At 45.1% G+C, this 20783-nt stretch overlaps 1 pseudogene; it reads left to right on the top strand.

Annotated features, from left to right (window-relative positions):
• Window positions 1-8697: 8697 nt before the first annotated feature.
• On the top strand, window positions 8698-12348 carry LOC136161807 (zinc finger protein 548-like; annotated as a pseudogene).
• The last annotated feature ends 8435 nt before the right edge of the window (window positions 12349-20783 follow it).

The following is a 20783-nucleotide window of genomic DNA, read 5'->3' as shown; positions in this document are numbered from 1 at the left end:
TGAGTTGGAGATGGCGGAGAATTCACTCTCAGGAAATGATCCTTGGTTCAAAGCAGAGAGTTGTTCTTTCCATTCCTGGGAGCACTTTGGGACAAGGGGGCCTGTAAAGAGACCGCCCCCCCCCCCCACCCCGAGCCAGAATTAGGAATGAGCTGCTTCTCAGTGGGCAAAGGGCCCACTAGGGTTCATTCTATCATGCAGTTTTCTCTGCATCATCTTCATGGCTGTGGTCACTCAGAGGGGGGCCACCAGTGGCCTGGATGCTCCACACGGCAAGCACCGAGCTCTGAGGGGTGGGATGACATGGACCACAGAGACATGAACAGGGAAGAGGGGCATCATTAAGAATGGTACACATACGTGAGAGCAGATACGAGCAATGGAACATCTCTGTTACCAAGACAGAGCTCATGAGCGAGAAAATGGGGGAATCTTGACGTTGTCAGACAGGTGAGTAGGGTGGTGGTCCCTGTGTCTAGAGAGCTTTGATGCGGGAGAGAGAGGAGTTTCAGACCCTTCTGAGCTCTGCTGATAACCCAGGCCTGGGTGACTTTGAGGGTGGAGAAATCAACCCAACAACTACAAGGCAGTCAGATACACTCACCAAGAAGGGATGTCTCCACGAGCTGCCTGCAGAAGCAGCTAGAGTCATCTGGTCCACAGCTGTATATCACCTCACCCAAAACTGTCTTGAGTGGGCGGAGGGAGACATCCCAAAGTCAGGGGGCTGCTGAGCCCTCCAGGTGAAGGGTGAAAGTGTCACTTTCTACATGTACAGTGATTCACATGCACTGCGTCCATGCCATGTAGTGGAGGAGGGAAGGCTCCATAAGAGATACTGGCAAGGACTCCAGGGAGGTCGGAAAGGACGAGGTTACCGTGAAAGTCTCCAGTGGACTTGGGACTTAAGAGAAGTTCCCTAGGATGTCTGGATGCTTGCACTTCAATTCCTGGCTGATTCCTCCTTCACAAAGACTAACCTCCAGAACTTTGCTGTGTGATTATGTAGGACAAGGAAAGAAGTACATTGCCCACATACCTAACATGTTTCCCTGATTTAAATTTACTAGTGCTGTTTCACACTGTTCATGGGGTTCTCAAGGCAAGAATACTGAAGTGGTTTGCCATTCCCTTCTGCAGTGGACCACGTTTTGTCAGAACTCTCCACCGGGACCTGTCCATCTTGGGTGGCCCTACACGGCATGGCTCATAGTTTGAGTTAGACAAGGCTGTGGTCCATGTGATCAGGTTGGTTAGTTTTCTGTGATTGTGGCTTTTAGTCTGTCCTCTGACGGTGAAGGAGTAGAGGCTTATGGAAACTTCCTGATGGGAGGCACTGACTATGGGGGAAACTGGGTCTTGTTCTGGTGGGCGGGGCCATGCTCAGTAAATCTTTAAACTGCTTTCTGTTGATGGGTGGGGCTGTGTTCTCTCCCTGTTGTTTGACCTGAGACCAAACTATGGTGGAGGTAATGAAGATAATGGCAACTTCCTTCAAAAGGGCCCATGCATGCGCTGCTGCACTCAGCCCCGCGACCCTGCAGCAGGCCACTGCTGACCCACGCCTCTGCCGGAGACTCCCAGACACTCGCAGACAAGCCTGGGTCAGCCTCTTGGGTCACTGCTCCTTTCTCCTGGCACCTGGTGCACACAACGTTTTGTTTGTGCCCTCCAAGAGTCTGTTTTCCCAACCTGTGTAAGTTCTGTAATCAAATCCCACTGCCCTCCAAAGTCAAATTCCCTGGGGGTTCTGACATCTTTCTGATACTGAAAGATTAATTCCCCAGGTCGGCAGGTGCCCAATATGCTATTGGAGAATAAGGGAGAAATAACTCTAGAAAGAATGAAGAGACACCAGCCAATGTGAAAACAATACCCAGTTGTGGATGTGACTGGTGATGGAAGTAAAGTCTGATGCTGTAATGAACAATATTGCATAGGAACCTGGAATGTTAAGTCCATGAATCAATGCAAATTGGAAGTGGTCAAACAGGAGATGGCAAGAGTGGACATCGACATTTTAGGAATCCGTGAGCTAAAACAGAGTGAAATAGGCGAATTTAATTCAGGTGGCCATTATATCTACTACTGTGGGCAAGAATCCCTTAGAAGAAATGGAGTAGCCCTCATAGTCAAAAGAGTCTGAAATGCAGTACTTGGGTGGAATCTCAAAAATGACAGAATGATCTCTGTTCCTTTCCAGGGCAAACCATTCAACATCACAATAATCCAAGTCTATGCCCCAGCCAGTAACACTGAAGAAGCTGAAGTTGGCCGGTTCTGTGAAAACATGCAAGACCTTCTAGAACTGACCCCAAGAAAGATGTCCTTTTCATCACAGGGGACTGGAATGCAGAAGCAGGAAGTCAAGAGATGCCTGGAGTAACAGGCAAGTTCGGCCTTGGAGCACAGAATGGAGCAGGCCAAAGGCGAACAGAGTTTTGTCGAGAGGACGCACTGCTCATAGTAAACACCCTCTTCCAACAACACAGGAGAAGACTCTACACAGGGACGTCACCAGATTGTCAACAGTGAAATCAGATTGATTATATTCTTTGCAGCCAAAGATGGATAAGCTCTATACAGTCAGCAAAAACAAGACCAGGAGCTGACTGTGGCTCAGATCATGAACTCCTCATTACAAAATTCCAGCTTAAATTGAAGAAAGCAGGGAAAGCCACTGGACCATTCATGTATGACGTAAATCAAATCCCTAATGATTATACAGTGGAAGTGAGAAATAGATTCCAGGGACTAGGTCTGACAGACAGCGTGCCTGAAGAACTATGGATGGAGGTTCCTGACATTGTACAGGAGGCAGTGATCAAGACCATCCCCAGAAAACAAGTGCAAAAAGGCAAAATGGTTGTAAGACCTCTGAGGAGGTCTTACGAATAGCTGAGAAAAGAAGAGAAGCTAAAGGTAAAGGAGAAAAGCAAAGATATACCCATCTGAATGCAGAGTTTCAAAGAATAGCAAGGAGAGATGGAGATGGATAAGAAAGCCTTCCTCAGTGACCAATGCAAAGAAATAGAGGAAAACAGTAGAATGGGAAACACTAGAGATCTCTTCAAGAAAATTAAGAGATACCAAGGGAACATTTCATGCAAAGATGGGCACAATAAAGAACAGAAACGTTATGGACCTAACAGAAGAATAATATATTAAAAAGAGGTGGCAAGAATACACAGAATTATACAAAAAAGATCTTCATGACGCAGATAACCACAATGGTGTGATCACTCACCTAGAGCCAGACATCCTGGAATGTGAAGTCAAGTGGGCCTCAGGAAGTGTCACTACAAACAAAGCTAGTGGAGGTGATAGAATTCCAGTTGCACTATTTCAAATCCTAAAAGATGATGCTGTGAAAGTGCTGTACTCAATTTGAGAGCAAATTTGGAAAACTCAGCAGTGGCCACAGGACTTTAAAAGGTCAGTTTTCATTCCAGTCCCGAAGAAAGGCAATGCCAAAGAATGCTCAAACTACACACAAATGCACAACTGCACTCATCTCACACGCTAGTAAAGTAATGCTCAAAATTCTCCAAGCCAGGTTTCAGCAATACGTGAACTGTGAACTTCCCGATGTTCAAGCTGGATTTAAAAAGGCAGAGGAACCAGAGATCAAATTGCCAACATCCATTGGATCTCAAAAAAGAAAGTGAGTTCCAGAAAAACATCTACTTCTGCTTTATTGACTACACCAAAGCCTTTGACTGTGTGGATCACAACAAACTGAGGAAAATTCTTAAAGAGATGGGAATACCAGACCACCTGACCTAACTCTTGAGAGACCTGTATTCAGGTCAAGAAGCAACAGTTAGAACCCGACATGGAACAACAGACTGGTTCCAAATTGGGAAAGGAGCATGTCAAGGCTGTATATTGTCACCCTGCTTATTTAATTTATATGCAGAATACATCATGCAAAATGCCAGGCTGGATGCAGCAGAAGCTGGAATCAAGATTGCCAGGAGAAATATCAACCTTAGATATGCAGATGACATCATCCTTATGGAAGAAAGTGAAGAGAAATTAAAGAGCCTCTTGATGAAAATGAAAGAGAAGAATGAAAAAGCTGGCTTGAGACTCAACATTCAGAAAACTAAGATCATGGCGTCCAGTCCCATCACTTCATGGCAAATAGATGGAGAAACAATGGAAACAGTGAGAGAGTTTATTTTTGGGGGCTCCAAAATCACTGCAGATGGTGACTGCAGCCATGAAATTAAAAGATGCTTGCTCCTTGGAAGAAAAGTTACGACCATCCTTGACAGCATAAAGCAGAGACATTACTTTGCCAACTAAGGTCTGTGTAGCCAAAGCTATGGCTTTTCCAGTCATGTATGGATGTGAGAGTTGGACTGTAAAGTTGAGTGCTGAAGAATTGATGCTTTGGAACTGTGGTGTTGTGAGAAGACTGTTGAGAGGTCCTTGGACTGCAAGGAGATCAAACCAGCCAATTCTAAAGGAAATACGTCCTGAATATTTATTGGAAGGACTGATGGTGAAGCTGAAACTCTGATATTTGGCCACCTGATGCAAATAACTGACCCATTGGAAAAGACCCTGATGTTGGGAAATATTGAAAGCAGCAAGGAGATGGTGACGACAGAGGATGAGATGGTTGGGTGGCATCACCAGCTTGATGGACATGAGTTTGAGCAAGCTCCGGCAATTGGTGATGGACAGGGAAGCCTGGCATGCTGCTGCCCGTTGAGTCACAGAGTGGGACATGACTGAGCAATTGAACTGAGTGCTGTTTCAGTTTAGGCTAATAACTGTTTAGGCTGAATAATTTTCAATGTTCACTGCATTCCTAATACTCTTCTGGGTGTTCAGTCGTTTTGTAAGATTTAAATGTTTTTGATGACACTTGGCTAGATAAAAGGCAGAACTCTGTTCCTTAGCGCTTAGAATTCGATAAGGGCATCAGGTGGGGCACCCAACAGGCTGTACAGAGACATGGTAAGCAACCTGCACTGTAGGAGCACCCTGTATATAGCAAGTGGTGTGTGGCTAGCTAGCATTCCCAGGCTTCCCATGGATGACCTCGCTGGAATAACTTCGAGGAGCAAGGGTACAAAAGCTGTCTCAGTTGCCTGGTATTTTGACCCTGGGACATAAGGGATGGTGTATAGCAGTCCAGAGTGTGAATGTCTGATATGGACAGTGATTGGGTGTGGACTTAACTAGCTGCTTCAAAAGAGGAAATGACCAGCATCAAGCCAGGGAGTTAAAGTGAATGAAGATAGTGTTTTCATAAAATTACATTTCAAGATAACTAGTAATGACCTGTTGTGTCACACAGGGAACTCTACTCAGCACTCTGTAAAAGGAATCTTTAAAAGACTGGATGTATGTCCATGTACAGCTGACTCACTTTGCTGTACACCTGAGACTCAATGTTGTAAATCAAGAAGACTGTGATAACAATTCAAAAGTAATCAAACACTGCGGTGCCGTCATAGAAGCAAACTTTTAGACCACGGAAGCAGAACAGAGTGCCCAGAGCTGGAAGCCAATATATTTGAAGAAATAATCAACAAGAGTGCCAAGACATTTCAACGGGAGGACAGTCTCTCCAACAAATTGTAGGAAAGTGGATATCTGCATTTACATGAATGAGGTTGGACTCTTACACCATGGCCAAAGATGAGTTCAAAATGATCAATGACCTAACAGTAAGAGTAAACTCATAAAACACTTAGGGGAAAATACATAGGGGGAAAGCTTCATGATACTGGATTTGAAATTTTTTTTTTTTTTTTTTTTGGTGTTGGCATGAAAAGCATAGGAAACAAAAGGAAAAATAAAGATACAAAATTCTGTGCAAAGACACAACTAACAGTGAAAAGGCAACCCACTGAATGGAAGAAAATCATTTACAAATTGTATATTTGATAAGTATCTAGAACTGCTACAACTCAAGAATGAGAAAAATAACCTAAAACAAACAAAACACTTAAAGTGGTAAACACAGACACCTTTTAAATTTAAAGCTGTACTGAGTCTGTTGCTGTGCACGGTCTTTTCCCAACTGCAGCGAGTGGGGGTTACTCTTCATGTGTACAGGCTTCTCATTGTAGTGGCTTCTCCTGTTGCAAAACAGAGGCTCTAGGCATGCAGGCTTCAGTGATTGCAGATCACAGACTCTGTTGCCCTGTGGCACATGGAATCTTCCCGGACCAGGAATTTAATCCATGTCCCTTGCATTGGCAGGCAAATTCTTAACCACTGAACCACCAGGAAAGTCCAAACACATTTTAAAAAAATGAATACACACGAATGGCCAAGAAGTATGTGATCGTAAACAAAACCACAATCAGACACTACTTCACATCCATTGGGACACCCACTATGAAACATGAAATGGAAAATAAAATTACGTTGAAGTGGTTGTGGAGATACTGGAACTCTGTGAACCTTTGATGGAAACATAAAATGGTACATCCAATAGAGGAAACAGTTCAAAATATCAAAAACAGAATGAACATAGAACAAGAACAATGAACAAGTGATTCCAATTCTGGCTGTACACCCAAAAGAATTGAAAGCAGTATCACAAGGAGATATCTGTGCAGTCATTCTCACTGCTGCAGTCTTCACAACAGCCAAAACTGCACTTTTTACAGCAGCCAAAATAATGGGAAAAGAAGGGTCCATAGAAGTGCCCAAGTGTCCATCAATGGATGAATGCGCTAACGTGGTACACGCATACTATTGAGTATTATTCAGCCTTAAAAAAGGGACTTCTGAAATATGAAGTGACAGGTGAAATGTGAAATTATGCTAAGTGAAGTGTTCAGAAATACACAACGTGTATGATTTTTCTTACATGAGGCAGTTGGGGCAGTCAAATTCAAGGACACAGAGAGTAGAATAGTGGTTGCCAGGGGATGGAGGAGGAGAGGAGCAGTTGTTATTTAATGGGTAGAGTTGCACTTTTGCAAGAGGAAGAAGAGCTCTGGACATCAGTTGCATGACAGTAAGAATGTACTTGACAATACTTAACCGCACACTAAAATTCTTAAGATGGCAAGTTTTATGTATGTGTGTTTTAACACAAGAAAGAAAAGAAACCCCAAAGTACATAATACGTACTTCGCATCGCCCAATCAGAACTGACTTTTGGCTGAACTTTCCCCATTTGCTTCCTTCCTAAGATCTTCTGGTGTGAATTTTTTGGAGCCGAATGAAGTTTGGCTAGTTTTGGTATATAGGCTTTCCACCCTTCACTGCACTCAGAAGGCATTTCTCCAGGGTAAATTCAACCATGTTTAAGGAGACCGGAGTCGCGTGCAGTGATGTTCCCACGTCCGCTGTTCTCAAAAGGCCTCCTATCAACGTGAACTCGCCAGTTTTGATGGAGCCTGGAGTTTTAACCACAGAACGTTCCCACATTAACGGGACTAGAAAGGCCCTTTCCAGTGGGACTCCTCCCGTGTCTAATGAGTGTGGGGCTGACACTGAGTGACTTTCTGTGTCAATGCACTCGCCACCTACTCGCCGCCTCCCCGCCCGCTTTCCCCGCGGCCGGCGACCTCGGCCAGCGGGGGCGGCTAGGGGCGCAGCGCCGTCGGCTGTGGGCTCCGGGGTGGGGGCTCACAGTCGGCCAGCGCAGCGGGCTAACATCTCTCCTCGCGCGACCACTCTCTTCGGCCCCCACGCAGACTCAATGCCCTAGGAGCGGCGGAAAGAGCACGAAAGCCGGCCAGCTCACGGAGGCCAGAGGCCCCGCTCCTAAACGCGCGCGGACGAAGCCGTAAGCCTGCCGGACCCGGTTGACTCGGTGATAGGCGGCGGCTGGGCCAATGAGCGGCGAGAGGTGGGGCGAGTGGCTGCGTGCGCATCCCGGGGGCGGAACTTCCGGAGTCCTCGCCGGTCTGCCCTCCCCAACATCCTGGCCTGGAGAGTTCCGTGGACGGAAGAGCCTGACGGGCTGCAGTGCGGGGTTAAGCTTCCCTCGTCGGGCACCCGAGTGGTGGGGCGAAAAGCGGGAGGAGAGGCTCAGGGGTGAGGTCGGCCCAGGGGGGTTCTCCGCCTCCCGGGCCCCCACCTGGCCCGACTCCCACTTCCGAGTCTGAGGTCCGGACCGAGGGACGCCCGCTCGGGTCCCTGACGGGCAGCCGTGGAGTCCAGGACTGAGGCCGGCCTTGTGAGCGGCCGCCTTTCAGCCACTGAGCCGGGGTGAGGGGGAGAGTGCCCTCCGGGGCGACGGTGCACGGCTTGCAGATGCTACCGAGTCGGCAGCCTTGGGGAAACCTGGGGTCACTTTTCCTGGGACAGAAGGAAACGAGGTGTCTCACCTGAAATGGCAGCCTGAGCAGGCGGGCGCCGTGGAAGATTGTGCAGGGAATGGGGATTGGAGAACCCTGCCTAGAGTTAGAAGATAAAAATTGGGAGAAAAGGATGCGAATGGAGGCCGGGAGACTGCTGAGGAGCCACCGCGATAGACTCCGGTAGAATTCTGGGAGAGGCTGGACTGGAGAGGTAGCGGGAGATGGGGTGAGACCCTGGGTAGCTGTCGTCAGTAGCGAGTACAGGATTTTCTGATGTGCCATGTGTGACTGTGCGCAGAAGCAGGGAGTGAAGGGCCAACTCAGGGATTTTTTTTTTTTTTTTTTTTTTTTTTTGCCTGAAAATATGTAGATGGGGAAGTCAGCGAGAGAGCAGGTTCCAGGGGGAAGATCATTGTTGTGTTTGGACATGTTGCTCCTGACACATGTCAAGATGGAGATGTCAGCAAATGGAGAGGGCATATGTGGAGGTGAACATAATGTCGAAGCAGAGGGAGGAGGTGGGGCTGGAGATATCAAAGGAGGGGAGGGTGTGGACTGGGCCAGGAGGGATCGGGTGGAGGAGGAGGTGCTCATGGACCCTGTACAGGTGAGTGGAGGGGTTCCACCTCTCACCCGTCCTAATTATCGCCTGGCTGGTTTTATCATCCTGGTATATACACCCCCAGGGAACGGCAGTATCCCAGGATTTCTGTCCCTTTTTTCTGTCTTGTATCTGTAGACCATGTGCTCTCACCAGGTCCAGAACCCTATATTTAGTCCTGGGTAATATGGAATGGTTCCGTTTCTGACAGCTGATGGGGGAAGCTGTGGCAGGGAGTCCTGGACACAGGTTGCAAAATGTCCAGACAGCTGCAGCTGGTACTGAGGTGGGATGTGCAGGGAACTGTTGGTTTTGTCATATCTGGTGGGAATGGGGTGCTGGAGCTGGGGTGCACAGGTATCAGGCCTTGGCTGATAGCATGAGGTTGGTGGTGGTTCATAAACCACACTCTTCAAATTTTGGCAGGATTTTCCAGTTTTAGCACATCAGATGACCTGTGTTGAATCTCTCTGTACTTGTGCTGGGCCTTCCTTTTTCTGTCTTTCACTTGGAGCAGCAGAGAGAACCCTGGGTACCTGATAGTGGGGACATTATTGCATCAATGGCAGGAGACACTTAAAACTACCTGGGCTTGGTGCGACATCCTGGGAAAGGGTGTCATGTCAGAGCTGGGAACCTGTTCTGTGTTCACCATTGACTGATGCTACGACCCCTGGCCATACCTTGCTTCTTCCTTTTCTTCTGCATTTTCCTTTCTGTTGCCACAGTCTAAGCACACCTATGGGGGCCTTCATTTGTCACATGTTCCATTTCATTGAACCCTTTGCAGTGTTCTACATTTGACCTATACATGAGATGTCTTGAGGTCTGCACATATTCATATAGTTCTTGGAATGTAGCATGACTTTTGTTGTCAGGTATTTCTAGGTTCGGGAACAACCTTTGCCACAGTGCCCACTGCCACTAGTAGCCATGCCTGTGCTTACTTGGAGGCCTGCCTTTCCTCTCTGCTATGGTCTGAAGGTTAGTTTTGCCCCCAAATCCATATGTTGAAAACTTTGTGCCCAAGGTGACAGTATTGGGAGATAGGGACTTTAGGGTGACCAGGTCATGCAGGCAGAGCCCTTGTGAATGAGATTCATGCTGTCATAAAAGCTCCTTCCACCATGTGAGGACAATGAGAAGTCTGCACCCTAGAAAAATGCAGACTGATCTGCAGATTCCATTTTCTACAAGTGTGAGAAATAAATTTCTCTTCCTTATAAGCCAGCCAGCCTGTGATATTTTATCATAGCATCTCAAATCAATGCAAACAGTAACTCTTCCTTCAGTCTTTACCTGTTGACAGGACTGTCTCATCATGGGAGCTCCCCAGGTCCATCTCTGCACAGCAGACCTTCCTCTCTCTGGCTTTGGTCTTGGGTGTGTGTGACACACATATTTCTGATGGGGCTGTCCTTTCCATCAAAGTCAACATGCACTTTACCAGCATCTATCTGGTTACAGGTTGTTGGCATGGAGCCCAGGGTGAGGAGCCCTCTTCTGAGCAAGGTGTTTCTGTAGGGATGTCAGAGGTCAGGACTGCAAAGCCAGATCCATCCTCCAGGAAGGCCCAGCCCAGTGACATGTGTGGACCACTCTCCAGAGACCTTTTGCTCCTGCCTGAGCATGACGGAATGTACCCTGATGAAGGACTGTACATTTGTGGAGCAGACCTTTTCCAGCACCAGGAGGAGATTAGAGACAAACTTTGCAGAAGGGCTGAGGGGCGGCCTTCATTTCTGACCAACAGCAGTGTTCACACAGGAGAGAGGACCTTGACCTGCAGTGGAGATGGGAAGCCCTTCCCAGGCAGCACAGGCCTTCTGCAGCAGCTGGGCCCTCGTGGTGAGGGGCAGCCACATGGGGACACTGAATGCCAGGAGGCCTTTGGTCATGAACAGAGTGGTTACAGGTGCGCTCAGTGTGGGAAAGCCTTCAGCCGAAAACAGATTCTTGGTGAGCATCAGAATATACACACGAATACAGCTTTATGAGCACAGCAAATGCGGGAAATGCTTCAAGTACAAAGTCTACTTTATAAAGTATCAGAGAATTCACAATGAAGAAAGCCCTTATGAGTGCAGATAATGTGGGAAATGCTTTAGATACAACTATAGACTGTGAGACATGAGAGACTTCACACCAGAGAAAGGCCTTATGAGTGCAGCAAATGTGGGAAACCTTTCATGTACAGGTCTACATTCATCAGACATCAGAGAGATCACAATGTAAGAAGGCCTTATAAATGTGGTGAATGTGGGAAATTCTTTAAGTCAACACTCATTGAACATGAGAGAATTCATACTGGAGAAAGGCCAAGTGCAGTGAATGTGGAAAATTATTTAGGGACACATCTGTCCTTATTAAACATCAGTGTTCACGGCACAGAAAGGCTTTATGAGTGCAGGAAATGTGGGAAATTCTTTTGGTATATCTCCACACTCACTAGATATCAAAGAACTCATACTGTAGAAAAGCCTTATGAACTTTCTGTTCTTTATAAGCCAGTCTGTGAATGTGAGGAATTCTTTAAGTACAAGTCCAAGCTTATTAAACATTGGCAAAATCACATTGGAGAAAGGCCTTATGAGTGTAGAGAGTGTGGGAAAGTCTTCAGCCACAAGAATGTACTTTTTTAGCATCAGAAAACCTGTGGGAAAGTGTTTAGCCACAAGAATGTACTTTTTCAGCATCAGAAAACCAATACTGCAGAAAGGCCTTATGCATGCAGAAAATGTCAAAAGGCCTTCGTTAGGAAGTCCCACCTCCTACATCACCAGAAAATCCACAGTGAGGACAATATGAGTGCCCTTAACGTGGAGAACTCTTTAGGAGCAACCCCAACGTCATTGTGATCCCCACAGTCGAAGGCTTTGGCATAGTCAATAAAGCAGAAATAGATGTTTTTCTGGAACTCTTGCTTTTTCAATGATCCAACGGATGTTGGCAATTTGATCTCTGGTTCCTCTGCCTTTTCTAAAATCAGCTTGAACATCTGGACATTCACGGTTCATATACTGTTGAAGCCTGGCTTGGAGAATTTTGAGCATTACTTTAGTAGCAGGTGAGCTGAGTGCAATTGTGTGGTAGTTTGAGCATTCTTTGGCATTGCCTTTCTTTAGGGTTGGAATGAAAATTGACCTTTTCCAGTCCTGTGGCCACCGCTGAGTTTTCCAAATTTGCTGGCATGTTGAATGCAGCACTTTCACAGCATCATCTTTTAGGATTTGAAATAGCTCAACTGGAATTCCATCACCTCCACTAACTTTGTTCATAGTGACACTTCCTGAAGCCCACTTGACTTCACATATGAGGATGTCTGGCTCTAGGTGAGTGATCATACCACTGTGATTATCTGGGTTGTGAAGATCTTTTGTATAGGTTTTCTATGTATTCTTGCCACCTCTTCTTAATATCTTCTGCTTCTGTTAGGTTCATACCATTTCTGTCCTTTATTGAGCCCACCTTTACATGAAATATTCCCTTGGTATCTCTAATTAAATTAATTAAATTAATGACTAATTTAATTAATATTAGCCTCTAATTAATTGTTGGGGTCCTTTAATGGACCGGAAGCTAGTGGTATGGAGTCGACATTAAGAAAGTAAAAGAGAGAAAGAGAGAGAGAGACAAAAAAGACCCGGGGACCTAAGCTCTGATGGAGCAAAGGTGCTTTAATGATTTTTCTATGAATATATATAGGCTACAGTACAAGAAACTTCTTTCAGGAATGATAGAGATCAGAAAACCAAATATACAGCAACCGTTACCAAGGGAACAAGGGGTAATGTTAGTCACAAGGTCAGGACACAATCCACATCTCAAGAAAGGGGAAGGAGACTAAGCTGTTTTGTCCTAAGGAGAATGTTTACTAAAGGAGACCCAAGCCTGCCTCACACAATGACCTCAGTCCCTGGGAGCAGCGTGCTGTTCCGCTTGAAGAGGGACAAAGGACTCATGAGAGACAGCACGTAGGAATCCCCCTGTCAAACATTCCCTGACAATTAATATCTCTGATTCCCTTGGTATCTCTTGAGAAATCTATATTCAGGTCAGGAAGCAACAGTTAGAACTGGACATGGAACAACAGACTGGTTCCAAATAGGGAAAGGAGTATGTCAAGGCTGTATGTTGTCACCCTGCTTGCTTAACTTATATGCAGAGTACATCATAAAAAATGCTGGACTGGATGAAGCACAGGCTGGAATCAAGATTGCCGGGTGAAGTTATCAGTGACCTCAGATACACAGATGACACCACCCTTATGGCAGAAAGCGAAGAAGAACTAAAGAGCCTCTTGATGAAAGTGAAAGAGGAGAGTGAAAACGTTGGCTTAAAGCTCAGCATTCAGAAAACTAAGATCATGGCATCTGGTCCCATCACTTCATGGCAAATAGATGGGGAAACAGTTGCTGAGTTTATTTTGGGGGGCTTCAAAATCACTGCAGATGGTGACTTCAGCCATGAAATTACAAGATGCTTGCTCCTTGGAAGAAAAGTTATGATCAACCTAGACAGCGTATTAAAAACCAGAGATATTACTTTGCCAACAAAGGTCCATCTAGTCAAAGCTATGGTTTTTCCAGTAGTAATGTATGGATGTTGGACTATAAAGAGAGGTGGACTATAAAGAAGGCTGAGCGCCAAAGAATTGATGCTTTAGAACTGTGGTGTTGGAGAAGACTCCTGAGAGTCCCTTGGACAGCAAGGAGATCAAACCAGTCCATCCTAAAGGAAATCAGTCGTGAATATTCATTGGAAGGACTGATGTTGAAGCTGAAACTCCAATACTTAGGCCACCTGATGTGAAGAAGTAACTCATTTGTAAAGACACTGATGCTGGGAAAGATTGAAGGCAGGAGGAGAATGGGATGACAGAGGATGAGATGGTTGGATGGCATCGCTAACTCAATGGACATCAGTTTGAGTAAACTCGGAGTTGGTGATGGACAGGGAGGCCTGACATGCTGCAGTCCATGGGGTCACAAAGAGTCGGACATGACTGAGCGATTGAACTGAACTGAACCACCTCGTTGAGAAAGAATTCACAGTGGTGAAAACCCTATGAATTCAGAGAATATGGTAAATTCTTTAGGTATTACTCCAAACTCCTAGTGGTAAAGAACTTGCCTGCCAATGTAGGAGACACAAAAGATGCTGGTTTGATCCCTGGGTGTGGAAAATCCCCTGCAGGAGGGCATGGCAACCCATTCCGGTATTCTTGCATGGAGAATCCCATGGACAAAAGAGCCTGGAAGGCTAATAGGGCTGCACAGATTTGGACACAATTGAAGCAACTTAGCACACAAGAACGCCAAACTCCGTACACTGGAGAAGCACTCTGAGTTGATTCGGAGCAGACATTTGGAGTACAGGAAACATGGGAAATTTGGGGGTACATATCTCAGATATCAAGAGTTCACAGCAAAGGAAGGCCTGAGAGCAATGAATGTGGATAAGTCTTTAGGTGAAACAGCCCTGTTGCACATCAGAGATTTCACAATGGAGAAAGACTTTATTTGTGCAACAATTTAAATTAAGTTCAGCCAAAACTTCCACCTCATTCAGCATCAAAAAGTTCACAGCAGAGTGTTGCAAATGGGGAAAGACTTGAGCAAAATATCTGCTCTAATTTTGACTGTGGTAAAATATATGTAACAAAGTTAACCCTCTGCCTTTTAAATTGTACAGTTTAGTATGTGTAAAAATTCACATATTGCACAACTCTTCTCCAGAATTCTTGTCATCTGGCAAAAATAAAACTCTACACCCATTAAACAACATCTCTTCCTACTCCTTCCCTACCAGATATGTCTCTTTGATTACTCTGGATACTTTATGCAATTATACTCATACATTTTTCATCCCTTTGCAACTGGCTTGTTTAGTTTGGCATAATGTCCCCATGTTGAAGCTTTGAGAAGGAAGCAGAATTGACCCACCTAAGACATAGGGAAGGGTGCCAATGGAGTCAGTACTGCTAATACTTTGCCAGATATTTGTAGACGAAGAAATCCAGATTTTATTGACACATTTACTGAGGTACTGACACATATTAAACCATTCACAGGAAGTGTAAAATGTATTTTCACACGAGTGCATAAGGGAACCATCACCAACATCATAATAATGAACATGTCCATTACTTATAAAATTTCCACTGACCCCTTTGTATTCTCTCTCAGCCCTAGCCAACCTGCCATCTCCAGGGAGCTATTACAGTGTGAATTTTTTTTTTTAGCCACACCATGCAGCTTGTAGGATCTTAGTTCCCCTACCAGGGACTGAACCCAGGACCTCAGGAGTTAAAACTGCAGAGTCCTAACCATTGGACTGCCAGGGGATTCCCAATACAGTTTGTATTTCCTAGAATGTTATTGTTATTCATGGATGGCTGCTTTCAGTAAATGCATTTTTTTTGTATATATCTAAAATGTATTTTTAGTATTATATTTAATATTATTTTGTGTGTGCAAAAGCATGGCATCATATAGGAATAAGCAAGGCCCTGTAATATACTAGAGCTGCATTTTCTGACAGTCACTCTAAGAAAAAGTTGTTTAAAGTGGGTAAGTGAAAAATAAAGTGGGTAAATGAAGTTTAAATTAAGGAAATGTAAATTGTTTCATAGGAAATTAATATCTTAAAAAATTTTGAACCAAGCTTCCATTGGCATATCTTTATATATTTTTCTTATTTGGCTTTTTTCTTGTAGTGTCTTTCAGCTGTGTGTTTGTGTCATAAAAGTTCTTATCCATTTATCATTAATCATTTTGGTGTGGTGAAATATACATAAAATTTGTCATCTATCATCTTTGCTTAGTGATGGATCCTGGCAGGAAATGGCATTTGATAATTTGCTCTCCTTTAGAGCTGGGCTTCAGCTTTTGAAAGAAACTCAGACTAATAAACATTTCAATAAAAGTGTTGTTTGCTAGGCTGGACCACAATCCCTCATGATCAAGGCAGGAAAGAAAGATACCCCCTCTCCAACTCTCCCTCATGCCCTGTCTGGGGTCTTTTGCATGTTGAAGGTGATGAAACAGTCTCTAACGCTTTAGTCTACGTGTATTTTACAGGCAGCAAGATAGGTGACAGCTATAAGTGGACATAGAGTGTCATATGATGTGTCCATTTCGGTGTGTAGATTAGAACTAGATGTGGTTAGTGTGTGCACGCCAAGTCGCTTCAGTCGTGTCCGACTCCTGGCGGCCCCATGGACTGCAGCCCGCCAGGCTCTTCTGTCCATGGGATTCTCCAGGCAAGAAGACTGGAGTGGGTTGCTGTGCCCTCCTCCAGGGGACCTTCCTGACCCAAGGATGGAGCCTGCTTCTGTCTCCTGCATTGACTGGCGGGTTCTTTGCCACTATTACAAATATATTACCATCTCAAAGTACAGGTCCCTAAGCTTTGTGGGCTTTTTCAAGACTCCTCTACAAATTTAGGAGCATCCCATTTAAGAGCAAGCGAAGGCCCTCCCATGGCTGGAGCAGGGAACTCCTTTTCCTGGTGTCCCGAGGTGCTTCTTGGCTTTTACGGGTCCGGTAGGAAGTGACTTACTCTCCAAGAGCTGGTGGGTAGTGTCGGCAGAGGAAGCTACACTACCCAGAAGTCCCTGGTGCACGGCCACAGCTGCACCGCCTTGTAGGTAGAGTAGTTTCCACTAGCTTAGTTACCTGTGCTTTCTCAAAGTTGGTAGTTCCAGATGGTGGCTAGGGGTAAGGGAGGCGGGGAAGGGCTCTGGGAAGTGAGATTCTGAAGCTGTAAACCCAGTGGGGTTTTGCTGCCTCTTAAAGGGCTTATACCCAGAGTTCCTTGGAATGTAATCTAGGGCATGTCACAGAAATGCTTAGAGACCTATTATTTCAGACTTCATGAGTTGTAGCAAACTTCCAACGACTGCACCTAGAAAGGGACCCACCATACTGTAATGCTACTCAGCTCCGTCTCATAGTTGCCAGCTGTCTTGTTGGTTGTCAAAAACATGAACACTCTGCTTTACATGAGTTTCAGTAGGGTCACTCAAACACAATATGAAAAGCCCCCAGACAGGGCTTAGGGTGGGAAATGTGGGAAAGGGATGTTTGTGTTCACCAGAGTAGCTTAAAAGGGTTACGAGGTGCCCCTGGTTCTTTCCTGCCTGAATAGTCAGTGATTAGGAATGTGGAACGTCTCTAACAGAAGCAGAACTTGTCTTGTGCCAGCTTCTGCCAGGACAGTACATGCCCCTCAGAATCTGACCATGTGTGCCAAGGGGCCAGCTTACCCCTGATACAAAGGTTTGTGATTCCATAATCTCTTCTCCTTGCTGGGAAATGGTTTATCATTTCACTTGTAAATTCTCGCAACAGTATATACACAGGGAGTTGAGGTCTGTCTTTGGAAAAATATTTGTTAAATGGATGTTATTAAATGTTATTAATAATAATTTTATAGTTTTTCAAGGAAAGTGGCAGAAATGGTTCTAGAGAAATTTATTTGTGACAGTGGGTGAAAAGAAATCAATGAAGTTTGAGTAAGAGTCACTGACTGCTTCTCAGCCTTTTGGCTAAGATCAAGTGTGAGTAAGAGTCACTGAGTCTGAGAAGTCAGAAAATGAAGCCGAGACCTCAAGGCTTGCTGAAACCTTAGACACACTCAGAGTTTGGTTAAAAAATGTGATTATTTTCATATTTGAAAACATGATGCATTAACAGTTTGGAGGGAAAGGTAAAGACAATATTTAAAAAAGAGTTGCTGATAGGTAAAAATGAATAAAGAAATTGTGCTGTTTGTACTTACTAACCTATAAATGTTCAGTTCGTACTAAAAAGGATTCAGGTACAAGAGTAGCTGCGTGACATACGTTGGGAACAAGACTGCCAGCTCTTCTGTGTAGAGACCACATGTTCTGTGTCTGGTACTGATTCTGTCAGAACACCCTAAATATTCTGACTTCAGCTTTTTTTTTTTTTTTTAACATTACAAAAAGTTAGCAGTTAGAGCTATTTTTCTCTCACTGTAATTGCCAATTAAATAATTTAGGGGCAACATTAGCTCATAAACATGTCCCCATAAACAACCTTCTCATAATGCCTTATCGTTTCTTCTGAGAGTCTGGCTAAGGAAGAACAAAAGAGGGGACTGAGAATGTGTTTATTTTTCATAGGTGGAAGACAAAGACTTCCTTTAGCCAAATTCCAAAATCTTGAACAAGAAAACACATTAGAGATAACTTCAGATAATCTGTGAAAACTAGTCAGCAACAGCCTCACACCAGTAAACTCAAGCTTACAGAAATTAGCAAATAATTGACAGTGCCAACCTTCTAGAATTCAGCCAACAGTGTTCAGGCCCCTGGGTAGCAACCAATCAGTAGATGCCTCACTACAGCAACCCCACTTCCCAAAGTTCCCAAGTCAACTGCACTGAGGCCAGTAACACTCCTGGGAACTCATCAGTCCTCAAATGTGCCCATTTTTGAGAGTGCCAACTCCTGAATGCCAGACTTCCCATTTTGAGGTGACTGCCTGACAACTAGAGCTCTTCCTTGCAGGCAGGAAAACAGGTAGTTCTGCCCCCCTTTCTCTGTGTTAGATACCAAGTTCAAGTCACTGCTAGTTCACAACTTTGCAAACATTTCAAAGGCTCAACCTTTTAACTCAGTTATGAGTTTGGACTTCTGACAAACTGATGCACGTGGGAGACTGAAGAAACCAGTCTTCTGTTATCGCTCACTTGCTATTACCTATTTCTTGTATAAACAATATAAAAATGCAAGTATACATTTTTTGGTGATAGATTTCGTGAAGAGTGGATAGTTCTTAAATGTGGTAAAAGTCCTCTTCAAGGTCTTTGAATGATATGCAACTATTCATTCAATATTGAAAATGATGGACAACATTATAGTTAAACATGAGAGCTGTATGATTTCCTCAACTAGTATTAAAGCAAGTGAAAAAGTAATTGGGAAGAAAAATTCAGATTAACAAGGCTAAAAAAGAAATAGAAGTTGTAAGGAGCTTCCACACTGATTATCATCATCAGTCCTCCAGCTCGCACTACTGTTGAGCCTGTATCTCATTAACCAACATTCAGTGGGGAAGGGAACGTAAACTGGATGCACCCGCTGTGGAAGCTGTTATGTCTACTGTGGAAGTCCCGCCAAGCTCGGGTCTGCGACAGCTGCCACCGCAGACCGCAGCCTCCCACAGGTGCAGTGCCAGACACCCCCGAGCCGTGCCTCAGGACAACCTGAGCCCTTGAAGATGTGGTCTGTCACAGTGGGTCTGAGCTCTGCTTTGTGTTGAGTTCCTCGGCTCTTCATTCTCAGTCTGACACCTGGAATTTGTTGTTAGTTCCTAGTTGTCTGAGATACTTGGAGGATCAGGCCATTCCTCTTCAAGCCTTTTTCACTGTCCTTTTAGATACTGGTTCTTGTTTTCTGTGCTGTCGCAAAGTTAGTTTTGTTGAGTTGAATCATGGCGGGAACAGCAGCACGGCCCTGTAAACCTGTTCAGACCAGCTTCACAGGCCAGTGGGTTCGCAGTTCTCATGGTACTGGAGGCTGCATGACGAACTGCCCCGTGGGTCACCAACAAACCAAATGAGGACCCCTTCCAGCTCGAAACTGTTGTACAGTAGTGTGAGCTGGGCAGTATTAGAGAGAACACTCTCTCCAGTATCCACGTGCCGGGGAATCACTGTGGGTCTGTGGGGTGAGGAGGCCAGACATCAGGTTAGGAAACTGAGGTCCACAAGAATTACATTCCTCGTGACCAGTGCCTGGCCTCGGGGTTGTCTAAGCTTGAACCTTCTCTCCCCTGAAAAATCCCTCTATCTCCTATTCCTGTTACAAGCCTAATTCTGTGCCTGTCGTACTGAATAAGATAACTGTACAAAGGATGACTTAAGCCCTCAATGGCCACTCAGGGGAACACCTGATTTGAACAAAAAGGTTCATTTGAGAGACCCCTTTGAAAATGAAGGAATTCTTTAAATTAGAATCCTCAGGCCCAATGGATAGCCTTTTTTATTAGTACGCAGAGGCCTCCAATTTCAATTCTGAAATAAGTTACATCGCTAAAGATTCCTTGGCCAAACCTACTGAGCAAGCAGACAAGCTTCAGCAGAAACGAGGGAGACTCAATGTCCTGTAAACCCGCCATCTCCATGACCTCCAGCTGCCTCCCACACTCAGCTCTCCCCTCCCACACTCAGCTCTCTCCCCTCCCACACTCAGCTCTCTCCCCTCCCACACTCAGCTCTCTCCCCTCCCACACTCAGCTCTCCCCTCCCACTCAGCTCTCTCCCCTCCCACACTCAGCTCTCTCCTCCCACACTCAGCTCTCTCCCCTCCCACACTCAGCTCTCCCCTCCCACACTCAGCTCTCTCCCCTCCCACACTCAGCTCTCTCCCCTCCCACACTCAGCTCTCTCCCCTCCCACACTCAGCTCTCTCCCCTCCCACATTCAGCTCTCGGTACTGCCCCTTATCCTTCTGATCTCTCTTAGCCCCTCTCCCCTTGCTCTTTTTCTTGCTGACTCCCTACTGGTAAGCAAAAGTCAGATTGACACTGTTTGCAGTGGCAAATTAAGGATTTGTTGTGGGGCAAAACTCTAGGATGGTGGACAAAAAAAGAAGATAACAAATTAACAAAATCAGGAGTGAAGACATTACTGACCCTACAGAAATTAAAAGTCTCATAAGGGAATATTATAAACAATCCTAATCCTCTCAAATGAGACAATTTAGTTAAAATGGACAAATTCCTAGAAAGATACGAATTATCGATCCTGACACAAAGAATTTATATAGAACTATACTAAGTAGTTTCTGCTGATACACAGCATGATCCAGTGGGATATGTCCCAGGAAATACAAGGTTGGTTTAACATTTGAATATCAATTAATG

The sequence above is a fragment of the Muntiacus reevesi genome, chromosome 2 (genome assembly GCF_963930625.1).
Source record: "Muntiacus reevesi chromosome 2, mMunRee1.1, whole genome shotgun sequence".
NCBI lineage: Eukaryota > Metazoa > Chordata > Mammalia > Artiodactyla > Cervidae > Muntiacus > Muntiacus reevesi.
Note: the sequence above shows the minus strand (reverse complement) of the source record. Positions and strands in the feature narration are given on the sequence as shown.